Raw genomic sequence first — 15,148 nt, forward strand, 5'->3', positions numbered from 1 at the left:
GTCAGGAGCAGGTGAAAGCTCCTAGGCATCGGGTTTGCAGCGACGGCGAGGTTCAAGGCAGACATGGTCATTTCCGCAGCGGTGTGCCATCTGTGGTATGGGACATTTGGGCCAATGCCGAGCCGGTTCCGATGCTTGTTATACATGTGGACGTCCGGTGCAATTGATGCGAGATTGCCCAAATAGAGATTCTGGGGGTATTTCACAACCAGCGAATTCAACAATAGGATCATCTATGTCTGTGCATCCTTCAGGGCGCAAGTATCAGTCTTTGGTTGGTAGAGGTCGAGGCAGAGGTAGAGGTTCCAGTTCATGTGGTAACCAGAATCCTAGCTATGCTTTAGCGGGTCGACAAGACCAGGAGTCCTCAGACGTTGTGACAAGTATGTTAACCAATTGCTCTCACGATGTTTATGCCTTGATAGACCTAGGATCTACTATATCATATATTACCCCATTTATCGTGGGGAAGTTTTTTATAGTGCCTGAAATACTAAGTGATCCTTTTGTGGTATCTACACCGGTCGGAGAATCAATTATTGCTAGACAAGTTTACCGAGGTTGTACGGTGATAGTTTGTGGTCGTCAGACCTCAGCCGGCCTAGTTAAGCTAGATATGTTGATTTTGATGCGATCAAGGGCATGGACTGGTTGGCAGCTTGCTATGCCACAGTTGATTGTCGAGCAAAGATAGCCAGATTTCATTTTCCTGGGTGAGCCAGTCCTTGAATGGGTAGGTAATACAATGACACCCAGAGGAAGGTTTGTTTCCTATCTGAAAGTGAGGAAAATGATTGCAAAAGGGTGCATTTACCATATTGTGCGAGTTAGAGATGCAGATGCTGAGGTACCTACACTTCAGTCTATTCCAGTAGTCAAAGAGTACGTAGATGTATTTCCAGATGAACTTTCAAGTATTCCTCCAGAGCGAGAGATTGATTTTGGCATCGATTTGCTTCCGGGAACTCAACCAATATCCATCCCTCCGTATAGAATGGTACCTGCTGAACTGAAGGAGTTGAAGGAGCAGTTAAAAGATTTGCTAGAGAAAGGTTTCATCAGGCCCAGTACCTCACCTTAGGGTGCACCGGTACTGTTTGTGTGGAAGAAAGACGGCTCGCTGAGGATGTGTATCGATTATAGGCAACTGAACAAGGTAACTATTAAGAATAAGTATCCACTTCCAAGGATAGATGACTTGTTTGATCTGTTGCAGGGAGTTAGATGCTTTTCAAAGATAGTATTTGAGGTCAGGGTACCACCAGGTCAGATTTCGGGAGAAAGCTATTCCCAAGACAGCCTTCAGGACCCGATATGGCCACTTCGAGTTCCTTGTCATGTCCTTCGGATTGACGAATGCACCTGCCATATTTATGGACTTGATGAATAGCCTATTCCGACCATATTTAGACTTGTTCGTGATAGTCTTTATTGATGATATTATGGTTTATTCACATTCAGAGGATGAGCATACGGACCACCTGCGAGCGGTACTCCAAACCCTTCGTGATAATAAATTGTATGCTAAGTTTTCTAAATGTGAGTTCTGGTTGAAGTCTGTAGCATTGTTGGGGCACATTGTATCCGATGGAGGTATATAGGTATACACTCAAAAGATTGAGGCTGTGAAATCCTGGCCTAGACCTACCACTCCGACAGAGGTTCGTAGCTTTCTAGGCTTAGCAGGATACTACCAGAGGTTCGTAGAGGGTTTTTCTTCCCTTTCGGCACCATTAACGAAGTTGGCATAGAAAGAAGCTAAGTTTCAGTGGACAGAGGCTTGCGAGCAGAGTTTCCAAGAGCTTACAAACAAGTTGACCTCAGCGCCAGTTCTAGCACTTCCAAAGGGTCCAGATGGTTATGCCATGTATTGTGATGCCTCAGGTGTCAGGTTAGGATGTGTCCTGATGCAACATAGGAATGTAATTGCGTATGCTTCAAGGTAGTTAAGGAAGCACGAGCGGAATTATCTGACCCATGACCTCGAGTTAGCTGTGGTTGTCCATGCACTTAAGATATGACGGCATTATTTATATGGTGTTGATGTTGATGTATTCACAGATCATAAAAGCCTGCAATATATCCTCAAGCAAAAAGAGTTGAATTTACGACAGAAGCGATGGCTTGAGTTATTGAAAGATTACGATGTTAACATTCTCTACCATCAAAGGAAAGCTAATATTGTAGCAGATGCCTTAAGTCGCCAATCTATGGGTAGCTTAGCACATGTAGAGGCCGAGAAAAGACAATTAGCTAGAGAGATTCATCAATTGGCTTGTTTTGTGGGGTTCGGTTAGTAGACTCTGGCAATAGTGGAGTTGTACTCCAAAATATTGCAAAATTATCTCTCATAGCTGAGGTAAAGGAGAGGCAGTACGAGGACCCAGAGTTGGTCGAGTTGAGAGAGAGAATTTCGCAGCAGAAGAAGTCACTTTTAGAGCTCAAGAGAGATGGGGTTCTCAGATACAGGGGTCGTTTGTGTGTTCCAGATGTAGCAGGGCTACGAGACAAGATTATGTCAAAGGCACGTTATTAGTGGTACTCCATCCAACCTGGGTCGACAAAGATGTATCATGACATTAAAAAGGTATACTGGTGGAACGATATGAATAAGAACATTGCTGAGTTTGTCGCTCAGTGTCCTAGTTGCCAGCAGGTGAAGATAGAGCACCAGAAGCCCAGAGGGCTAATGCAGACTATAGAGACCCCGACATGGAAATGGGAGGCGATAAACATGGACTTTATCATAGGTTTACCTCATTCTCATCGTAAGCTCGATTCCATATGGGTGATAGTCGATAGGCTCATGAAATCAGCTCATTTCTTATCGGTCAAATCTACATATACAATAGAAGATTATACAAAGTTATATATTAAGGATATAGTGCGACTACACGGAGTACCAGTACTATTATATCTGACCGTGGGGCCCAGTTTACAGTACATTTTTGGAGTTCATTTCAGAAAGGTCTAGGGAGTCAGGTGAATCTCAGCACAACTTTTCATCCACAAACAAATGGACAAGCTGACCGCACAATTCATACGCTCGAGTATATGTTACGAGCATGTGTGTTGGATTTTAAAAGAAGTTGGGATAAACATCTACCTCTTATCGAGTTTGCATATAATAACAGTTACCACTCCAGTATCCAGATGGCTCTGTACGAGGCTTTGTATGGGCGTAAGTGCAGATCTCCTAAAGGGAGGTTTGATGTTGGAGAATCCGGGTTACATGGGCCAGACCTGGTTCAGCAGACCATAGAAAAAGTAAAGCTTATCCGGAAGCGACTGTTGACAACTCAGAGTCGTCGGAAGTCATATTCTGACGTGCGGCGACGAGACTTAGAGTTAGGGGTTAATGACTTGGTATTCTTAAAGGTGTCACATATGAAGGGCGTGATGAGGTTTGGAATGAAAGGCAAGCTTAGCCCACGGTATATTGGGCCTTATAGGATCATTCAGAGAGTGGGCCAAGTAGCATATGAGTTAGAATTACCCTCAGAATTGGGGTCTGTCCATCCGGTTTTTCACGTATTAATGCTACGGAAGTGCATTAGCGATCCTACCCAAGTGGTGCCCATGGATGATGTACAGATTACAGAGGACTTATCATACGAGGAAATTCCGGTTGCCATCCTATACCGACAAATCCGCAAGCTACGGAATACTGAAATAGCCTCCGTGAAAGTTTTATGGAGATGCAAGAATGTGGATGAGATGACGTGGGAAGCGGAGGAAGAAATGAAGTCTAAATACCCCCACCTATTTCAAACTGAAGATATGGCTCAAGGTGGGATACCTCAGCATAGCTCTATTCAGGCCAGTAGGTCATCAGGTAAGCTATCATTTTTGACTCTCAAAATTTATAATGGACAGGTGTGTGAAACCAAGTGTTGCTATTTATAGATAGTGGCCATATGTGGCATGTATAGTATGTTTTCTGGCTGCGTACAAGTTGGTCTTAGTCTAGTGTACGAAGGAGACTCTGGTAAAATTTTCCCAAAGTATCTTTGAGTAAACATTCAAGGACGAATGTTTCTAAGGGGGGAAGGATGTTACGTCTCGCATTTTCGTACGTTAAAGTTCCGTCGAAAGTTAATCGACGTAAGTTCGGGAATGAGATTTTCTTGAGATTATAAGCATTATGCTATTCAAACACGGGATGAGTAAATTCATGAAGGAGAGAAGGTAAGAAAATAGAAAAAAATGAGTTCGTCAAAGTTTGGCAATTTGGGATAAAATACGATCCAAGCTATAATACCCCGTATTTATGCACTAGTGCCATACAAGGTACCATATGACCATGATAGTATGATGTATAAGGTGTACTAAAAATAAGTAGTATTTTAAGTAATTTGAGATAATTCTTAATTACATGGGTAATTGATTAATTATTATTTTACTAGGAGATTAACCATGTAATTAAGGATTTGTGGATAATACTGAGCCTTATAAGGCCGACCACTTATTTTACTTACTATATTGAGAGAGTTGAGTCAGTATCACCATGTAAGTATACCTCCAGATCATCTTCGACTCCTAGTTACTTTCAGTTATTATATTATCAGTTCAGTTGTAGCTTTCAGTTATTTTATTGCCTTGCATACTCGGTACATTATTTCGTACTGACATCCCTTTTTCTAGGGACGCTGCATTTCATGCGTGCAGGTTCAGACAGACAGACGGGTAGACCTCCTCAGTAGGTGTTACCCAAGTTCAGCTTTATCTGTTAGCTCCACGTCCTTCGGAGTTGCCGGGTCTAGAAGTTTTGTGTACATCTTGTGTATATATGTATATAGGCTATGGGTAGGTCGGGGCCCTGTTCCGATCACAGTACATCCATCAGTAGAGGCTTGTAGACATATCCTGTCAGTTAGTGCAGTGTGTTGGGCTTGTAGGCCCTGTATGTATATTTTGTTGGCTTCTCAACTGTAGTAGTTATGACGGCTTTGCCGGCCCAGTTTTATATTGATATTTAGTCAGCGTTAGTTTCCATTTAGTTTTATATTTTGCTTCGCAAATTGTTTTACAATGTGGCCCATGGCCAAAGTATGACATTACATGTTCAGAGTCCCTTAGTCACAGGTTGGTACGCAAGGATAGGTGACCCCCCCCTCCAAGTTCAGGGCGAGACAATATATGCATTCGAATTGTATTCCAAACGTTCTTCTTTGTTTAGTTGTTATTTGAGAAGGTGATTAAACATGGGCTGTGTGTTAATATGTCATGATTTGAAGTGTGATTTTAATGAAAACTAGCATGTCGAATTGTGTAAGAAATCACATGTGTATCTAAAGTCTTGAATTAAAAATTTCTTGTTGTTGATAATCTATAAGGATGCTTGAAAGTGAAAGAAGGGGGTTGGAGATGGATAGTGTGGCCACCGTGCCAATAATGAGAGTTATACTTGTGCCCAAACGTGGCTGTTTTAACTAATGTTATGCTTTGTAAGTGTTTCCAATGTGTCTTTAGCTCCTATATATATTCATGAGTTGAAATTGTGTATTGCCCTTTTGGGGAAAAGTATTTCAAGATTAAATGATGTGTTACTTGTTTATGCTTCTAACTTGTGCTTTGATTGCCAACCATTTTACTTCATTTCTTGGAAAGGAATTCATTGTGTTTAAGTCTTCATTGCTAATAACTTAAAGTTGTAATTTTTGGAATACTCTATATGTTGATGTTTATGTTGATGATCCTTAAAAGTAAAGAAAAGAAAGTGTGGAATATGAAGTACGGCCATCGTGCCATGATTAATGAATCTTGTGAATGGCCAAAAGAGCCAAGGAAATATTGTTGTTGTGAGTGGTGGAAAATACTAATGAAGGTTTATACAATGTAAAAGATGATGAGATATATACATTTGTGCTTTTGTTTCCCTTCTGTGTAAAACAAAAATGTTTTTGGGAGTATTATTAGCAAACCGAGGAAGGGTGGGTTATAAGTCCCACACCCGAAACTACACGTGCCGGTGTAGGGGTGGATGGTGATGAATTGTGATTATTCCCCTTATTTGGGATGAGATTCATATTAGCTGTGAATTGGAAAATCAACCCACACGGCATATGTGGGAAGGCGGCCTAGCCGATCGGGTGGAGATCGGATGCCATGTTGCGCACATGGTGGTACTACTCTTGGTAACACCCTTTTTTTGCATCACATGTCAAACCACATTGTCCGTGGGGAGATGTCCTAGCCGATCGGGCGTGATCGGACTCTGTGCTAAAAACATGGTGGTATATCGGTGCTAATGATCTCTCAACCAAAAATATATATTATTTTCTTATTTTGAAAACTGGTATATGTTAACTGGGCATTTGGATATTGTTGATTGTGACTTGCTGTTTCTACGGTTTTCCCTTTCTTATAATGGTATTCTATTTTGAAAGTGGACATTTAGCTTTACATACTAGTACTATTCCATATGTACTAACGTCCTTTTTGCCGGGGGTGCTACATCTTCAATGTATGCAGGTGATTCGTCAGCATGTGATTGACCCTCGTTAGCAGTTACTATATTCAGCAGATTTTGGTGATCCCTATTCTATTCCGGGCTTCATGTCGTTTGACGTTGTATGTTACATTTTGAGGTATAGCCGGGGCCTTGTCGCCGGCACATCCATACTACTCTTCAGTTGTACTTAGAGACTCCGTAGACAGGTTGTGGGTGGTATTTGATGTTGGGAATTAAACTAGTAAGTGTTGGTATTTGGGCGAACATATTTTTATCATATCAGTAAACTTGTTATATTTTGAAAATCATAAATGAATATCCTTTAGTAGTGTAAAATATTGTGGAACACTTGACTCTTCTCATGTCTATCACCTGTACCGGTTCTTATATTATTAATAGGCAAGGTTGGGTAGAAGACATCTAACAGGCTTGCTTAACCGGGGTATCTCGGTTGAGCGCCGGTCGTGCTCCCCAAGCTTGGGGCATGCCACTAGCCAACCGATGAACCTCCTTGGCCAACGGCCTTCGATATGCCTCCAAGTGAACCAAACTACCCATAGATTTCCAGCTAAGAGCATCTGCTACAACATTAGCCTTCCCCGGATGATACAGAATATCGATGTCATAATCTTTGAGTAACTCAAGCCATCATCTCTGCCTCAAATTCAATTCTTTCTGTTTGAAAACGTACTGAAGGATCTTATGGTCCATGAATATATCCACATGGACCCCATACAGATAATGACGCAAAATTTTCAATGCAAATACCACCGCCGCAAGCTCTAACTCATGTGTTGGATAGTTCCTTTCATGATTCTTGAGTTGCCTGGAAGCATAAGCTATCACCTTGCCGTGTTGCATTAAAACACACCCAAGTCCAATCCTTGAAGCATCGCAATATACCACAAACCCATCTGTACCGTCTGGTAGAGTCAACACTAGTGTCGTGGTCAATTTCAACTCCTGGAAACTCCTTTCACAAGCATCTGACCATCAGAACTTAACTGCCTTCTGCGTCAATTTAGTCAATGGAGAGGCAAGAGTAGAGAACCCCTCCACAAACTTCCTGTAATTGTTACATCCCATACTTTAATACTAGGATGAGTCGTCGTAATCCATATAAGCTTGAAGGGATAAAGACCATTCACGAGGTTATAAAGGATTTGTGATTATGTTATTGTAAGACCTCGTAAGTTTAATAAACCTTGATACCGTTATATACATTTGATATGATATTTTGAATGGAATTTTTTTGTAAAATAAGGTTCAAAAAATATGATTTTATATAGTTATTAATATTACTTTCCAATATGCTTTAAATTATACACAGAATATAAGAAATTTTATGAGATTTTCTTTATTGTAAAGATAGAAATTATTTTCTCACAAGAAAAGAGGTTATCTTTTTACCATTTTAAGAATTAAGCGCACGAAAATTTGTACTCTTTATATGAGATTAGGAAAATTAGAACTTGAAAAAATATATGTATTTTTACATGGATTTTTTAATAAAATAATAGTGTATGTGTTGATTTTATATAATACCCGGTATTTATGGACTTGTGCCATATAAGGTACCACGTGACCGTAATAGTTGGGTATATAAAATATGTTAAAAGTAAGTAGTATTTTAAGTAAGTTGAGATAATTCTTAATTGTGGGGGTAATTGGTTAATTATTGGGTAATGGGATATTACCTAATTAATTAGGGAATTATTGGATAAAGATTTAATTTCTCAACGTGGAAGCCCACCCTTCAAACTAAGTGACTCATAAATCAAATTGAAAGGTGGCAAACTAAAGTTATAAACACAAGTCACTACATTCTTCATTACGTGTAAACATATACTTAGAAGATTTGTAACCATTCTTCTTCATTTGGTCTTTATATGTTCAAGTGATTCAATTATAATGTTCTTTCTATTACAAAGACATGTTAGAATGTATTAAGAGAATACATAACATTTTCCTACTACAACACCAAAATAACACATGATGGAGCACTTGATTTCGTAGCATCTTAAGCAACGTGAGATTTTGCGATTCTAAGAGAATACGGTGTAATCTTTCCCAATGATATCATACGGATTTTCCCTACTCCATGTATGTTAAGGCTATCCCTTCTTTATTTTGGCATGATCCAAGTAACGATACGTAAACATAATCCTATTTCATAAGTGTTTCTACTCTTAACAGATAAGGATGTCTACGTTATTCATTCTTGTAAAGTGATATTCAAGCATGTCTAAGTATGTATCTAGTTCCCTATTGAGGTATATGATAAAGATGTTAATGCTTATAATATAGTGACACATGTATCATCATGCATTTACCAACGTGCTACGTCCGGTTAGGGAGTTACACATTTACCACCGAGCTACGGCTGGTCGGGCAGTCATGCATTTACCACCGAGCTACGGTCGGTTGGGCAGTTACACATTTACCACCGAGCTATGGCCGGTCGAGCAGTCATGCATTTACCACCACGCTACGGCCGGTCGGGCAGTTACCACTGATCAGTTAGGCAGTCAACGCCACGAGAATGATGTAATCAGAACTACTATATTATAGTTTTATTTATATATACGAATGGGTTTTATTCTATATGTTACGGCCCTCAACGGCAAGTCAGAAGTTATAAGTTGACTCTTATCTCTCCCTGAGATGGTATCTTATTACTATTACGTTTCATTTTTGCCTTACATACTCGGTACATTCTTTGTACTGACGTCCCTATTCCTGGGGCGCTGTGTTTCATGCCACGCAGGTGTAGATAGGCGAGGTGAAGACCATCCACTATAGGCTACCTCCAGATATCAGCTATTGGTTGGTGAGCTCCACATCTTCCTGGAGTATTGTCGAGTCACGTTCTATATATGTTACTTTGTTTTACGAGGATGTCGGAAACCCTGTCCCGACTTATATATTATGGTCATGTTTTCTTAGAGGTTTTGCAGACAGTGTCCTGTGCATAGTTTTAGGTATGACATGTCAACGGCCTTGTCGGCCCCTATGTATCCATATAAATCTTTTTTGGATTAGTTATGTTAGTTAAGTTCTAATATTGTCAATTATATATATATAGATGTGGCCTATCATGGCCCATGACAAGACTTATAATAAAAAAAAAGGTACGTGGCGCTCAGTTGAGTAGGCACCGGGTGCCAGTTGTGGCCCTCTGATTTGGGTCGTGACAAAAGTGGTATCAGAGCAGTTCTATCCTAGAGTTGTCTGCAAGACGTGTCTAGTCGAGTCCTGTTTATGAATGTGTTGTGCACCAATTTTTATAATCAGGAAACTACAGGGCATTTAGGGACCAGTTACCCTTCCTTTTTGATATTAGATCGTGCAATAGAGCAGAGTCATAGGGAATAAAGCCTTTGACCTTTGACTTGTTTTATATATACAGTGATGCCTATGACCAGGAAAGCTACTACTAGTCAGAAGGGTAAAGCAGTGGCAGATGAGGGCATAAGAAGAGTACCAATGTCTAGTGAGGGCCAGAGTGAGGTCCTGAGGAGAAATGCGACACCCTCGCATAGTTCTCTGATTTCGCCAGCAGCCGAGGAGATGAGGAGGAACCCAGTACCTCCACGTGTTGCTCATGATGAGGATGTGGATATGCGGAGTGTAGTACAGTTGTTGACTAGATTGGTAGCCGCTCAGGCTCAACGCCAGGTAGGTATAGGTGTTGGCTACGTTGACAGGGCTATTAGCGCGAAAGTTCGAGACTTCATCAACCTGGACCCTCCAGTGTTTACCAGATCCAACAATGATGAGGACCCGCAAAACATTATTGATAGGATGCAGAGGACTTTGAGGGTGATGCATACATCAGACACTGAGTCATTAGAGTTGGCCTCTTACCGATTGCGGGATATTGCGGTTCAGTGGTATGAAACTTGGAAATTGTCTAGAGGTACAAATGCATCTCCAGCGGTTTGGGAAGAGTTCTCAAAGACTTTCTTGCGTTATTACTTGCCGGTAGAGATTCGTCAGGCAAGGGTAGACAGGTTCTTGGCTCTTAAACAAGGAAATATGAGTGTGCGAGAGTATAGTCTCCAGTTTGATTCCTTGGCGAGGTATGCCCTCTCTATTGTGGCTGAAATGAGTGACCGAGTGCATCGGTTTGTGTTAGGACTTGGGCCGCACCTGATTAATGAGTGTTTCATGACCGCTCTACTCGATAGTATGGATATTTCCAGCATCCAAGCTTATGCTCAGAATTTGGAGGATCGAAAACGACAGCAATACGAGAATCGTGATGAGGGTCAGCGTAAGAAGGCTAGGTCTGCTAGGCAACCTGAGGATTTTTCGGGGGATCCTATGTGACCATATCCTGTTGAAAGTGTCCAACAGTTACAGAAGACGTATTATGAGGGATCTGTCTATTCTGAATCGGGTCAGGGCTCGAGAATTTCGAGTTTTTAGAATCGGAAGGACTCAGCGCAGATGAGGGCGCCTCCTCCACGGTGCAGTCAATGCGGTAGAGCTCATTCTGGACAATGTCATCAGGCATCTAATTTATGCTATACCTTTGGAGACCCTAGTCATTACATGAGGGATTGTCCTATGAATGACAGAAGTGGGATGGTTCATCCCACCAGATCTATAACAGTCTCCTCCTCTTCAGTACGCCCTCAAGAGCGAGGACGTCAGGCATCAGCTGGTAGAGGTAGAGGCAGGGGTGGATCATCTAACTTCGGCGGTAGTCAGAACTGCATATATGCTTTGGCAGGTTATCAGCACCCAGAGGCTACCCCGGATGATGTGTCAGGTACTGTGACTATGGGTAATGTTCGATCTTATTAATGCAAATTGCCCAATTAATATGATTAATATAAGAGTGAGTTGGCATTACGTCTTAAGGGTTAAGGGAAACCAAGGGTAACTTGAAAGCAAAGTAAGAACCCGAGGATAGTGGACTAAGGGAGGAAAGGGGAGTAACCTAGGACATTAAGAAGTTAGAACCCTGATAGCTCTAACGCCCAAGGGAGGAAACAACATATAGCACGCAAGCATTTGGGAAAGTTAGTATAATGCAATAGAAATTTATGAACCCGGTTATTAAGATTACAACTAGTAGGTGTCAGCGCCTACAAGATAGATTAACAGAATCGTAGGTGATGAATGGATTAGGAAGTAGTTTTAGGGAGGGACGACGTCCCGACCCCGTGAGAGCCTGATATTTGTTTCATTGGAGTATAGCCCGGCAAGATATATACATATATAATTGATGAGTATGTAAGCAGAGAATGGAACGATATTATAATCGAAAAACCAACCTCTGTTATTGTTACATCCTATATTTTAATATTAGGATGAGTCATAATAATCCATATGAGCTTGAAGTGATTAAGACCATTCATAAGGTTATAGAAGGATTTGTGACTATGTTATTGTACGACCCCGTAAGTTTAACAACCTTGATACCGTTATATACATTTGATATGGTATTTTCAATGGAACATTTTTGTAAAAGAAGGTTTGAAAAATATAATTTTATATAGTTATTAATATTACTACTTTCGAATATGCTTTAAATTATACACAGAATATAAGAAAATTTATGAGATTTTCTTTATTGTATTATTTTCTCACAAGAAAAGAAGGTTATCTTTTTACCATTTTAAGAATTAAGCGCACGAAAATTTGTACTCTTTATATGAGATTAGGAAAATTAGAATTTGAGAAAATATATGTATTTTTACATGGATGTTTTAATGAAATAATAGTGTATGTATTGATTTTATATAATACCCGATATTTATGGACTTATGCCATACAAGGTTCACATGACCGTGATAGTTGTGTATATAATATATGTGAAAAGTAAGTAGTATTTTAAATAAGTTGAGATAATTCTTAATTGTGTGGGTAATTGGTTAATTATTGGGTAATGGGATATTACCTAATTAATTAGGGAATTATTGTATAAAGATTTAATTTCTCAACGTGGCAGCCCACCTATAGAAGGTGCAACGTTTACAATAACTGATATTCCAGTTCCACCTCCAGCTCCAGCTTCCGATTCTAGTGTGTCTGATGTTGATATTAGGGGATCCATACAAACGTTGACACAGTTAGTGGCTTCTCATGCCCAGAGATCGAGTGTTAGGCCTACTTCTTCTAGTCATCCAGGGGAATCTACTAGTTCCAGGGCGAACAAGTTTCTTCAGTTAGATCCTCCAGTGTTTACGGGTACTGATCCCGAGAAGGACCCCCAGGACTTCATTGATGAGATGCACAAAACTCTCCAGGTTATTCATACTATAGATACGGAGGGAGTAGAGTTGGCCTCCTACTACCTGAAAGGGGTGGCCTATTCTTAGTTTGAGTTGTGGGAGGAATCCCGTGAGGAGGGAAGCCCTCCGGCAAGGTGGGGTGAGTTCACAGATGCCTTTATGGATCATTTCTTGCCTGTCGAAACTAAGGCAGCTCGTGCCTCTGAGTTTGAAAGCCTGAAGCAGGGTAGTATAAATGTATGTGAGTACCATATCGAGTTTGCGCGCTTGTCCAAGAATGCTATTCACATGTTACCCACTATGGAGGCTAGAGTGCACCGGTTTGTACAGGTCCTTAGCCCCTTGGTTATCAATGAGGCCTCTACAGCTGCCTTGAATTCTGATATGAACTATATTAAGATGGTGGCATTTTCTCAAGCCACAGAGACCCGCAAATTGAAGAATAGAATGGAGCGTCAGAGTAGCAGCAAGGCCCGGTCCGTGGGCAACTTTGGTGGTTCTTCCGGTGGCGGTGGTGGTAGGTCGGCATTCAGGGAAGCGTCATCAGGACCATCCCAATCATTCGTCCATTCTTCGATGGGTGCACAGTCATCTGGACCTAGTTAGGGCAACAGAGGAACCCACCAGCAGGGTCGGCTCGATAAAAGGTTTCAGCAGCGGAGGCTTCCATGCCCTAAGTGTGGGAGGATGCACTTTGGGTCCTGCTTCATGGACCTACCAGTATGCTATGTGGTGTGAGGGGTCACATTCAGAGAGATTGCCGCTCATCCCACCGAAATATGGGCGGAGGTGCGACACAGCCAACTAAATCTGCAGCTACTACATCCACAACATCTCCAGCTTGAGGCACCCCAGCACCCGAAGGGCGTGGTGCAGCTAGGGGTGGTGCACAGAATTCGGGAGGACCCAACAGATTTTATGCTATGCGGAGACGTCTAGAATCAAAGGCTTCTCCAGATGTTGTCACAGGTATATTGACTGTCCAATCTCATGATGTATATGCTCTTATTGATCCCGGTTCCACTTGATCATATGTCACTCCTTATGTTGCTATGGAATTTGGGATAGAACCAGAATAGCTTCATGAGTAGTTCTCTGTATCTACTCCGCTTGGTGAGTCTAATTTGGCTGCGCGGGTTTATAGGGATTGTGTTGTCACGTTGCGTGGTCGGGGCACCGTGTCCGATCTTATTGAATTGAGAATGGTCGATTTTTATGTGATAATGGGGATGGATTGGCTTTTCTCTTGTTTTGCCAAGCTTGATTGCCGAACCAGAAATGTTAGGTTCGAATTTCCAAATGAGCCAGTTACTAAATGGAAGGGTGATGATGTAGTGCCGAAGAGTAAGTTTATTTCTTACCTTAAGGCCACAAAAATGATCACCAAGGGATGTATTTACCATTTGGTCCGGGTTACGGACACCGATGCTGAGGCACCTACACTTGAGTCCGTGCCTGTTGTGAATGAATTTCCGGGAGTCTTTCCGGATGAACTCCTTGGGATCCCACCAGACAAGGAGATTGATTTTGGGATTGATGTGATGCCAGACACACATCCTATATCTATTCCACCCTACATAATGGCACCGACAGAATTGAAAGAGCTAAAGGAACAATTGAGAGATTTGTTAGAAAAGTGTTTTATCCGGCCAAGTGTGTATCCTTGGGGTGCACCGATCCTTTTTGTAAGAAAGAAAGAAGGGTCACTGAGAATGTGTATTGACTATCAGCAACTTAATAAGGTCACAATCAATAATAAGTACCCACTGTCAAGGATAGATGATTTGTTTGATCAATTGCAAGGTGCCAGGTACTTCTCCAAGATTGATCAGGGAGCGGGATATTTAGAAAACAGCTTTTAGAACCCGGTATGGGCATTTTGAATTTTTGGTGATGTCTTTTGGGCTAAAAAATGCCCTAGCAGCTTTCATGGATCTTATGAATCGTGTTTTTAAGCCAATCCTCGACTCTTTTATGATAGTGTTTATTGATGATATTCTTGTATATTCACGAAGTCGAGAAGACTATGTCGATCATCTCAGGGTAGTTCTGCAAACCCAACATCAGCACCAGTCATATGCAAAGTTTTCAAAATGTGAATTTTGGCTTGAATCTGTCACATTCTTGGGTCATGTTGTCTCTAGTGAAGGGATTAAGGTTGATCCTCAGCAAATTGTGGCTGTGAAGAATTGGCCGAGGCCTACAACTCCAACAGAGATTCGTAGTTTTTTAGGATTAGCTGGATATTATAGAAAGTTTGTGGAGGGGTTTTCTACTCTTGCCTCTCCATTGACTAAATTGACGCAGAAGGCAATTAAGTTCGAATGGTCAGATGCTTATGAAAAGAGTTTCCAGGATTTGAAAGCAAGATTGACTATGGCGCCGGTGTTGACTCTACCAGAGGGTATAGATGGATTTGTGTTATGTGATGCTTCAAGAATCGGGCTTG

The sequence above is a fragment of the Nicotiana tabacum genome, chromosome 14 (assembly GCF_000715075.1).
Source record: "Nicotiana tabacum cultivar K326 chromosome 14, ASM71507v2, whole genome shotgun sequence".
In the NCBI taxonomy this organism is placed as follows: domain Eukaryota; kingdom Viridiplantae; phylum Streptophyta; class Magnoliopsida; order Solanales; family Solanaceae; genus Nicotiana; species Nicotiana tabacum.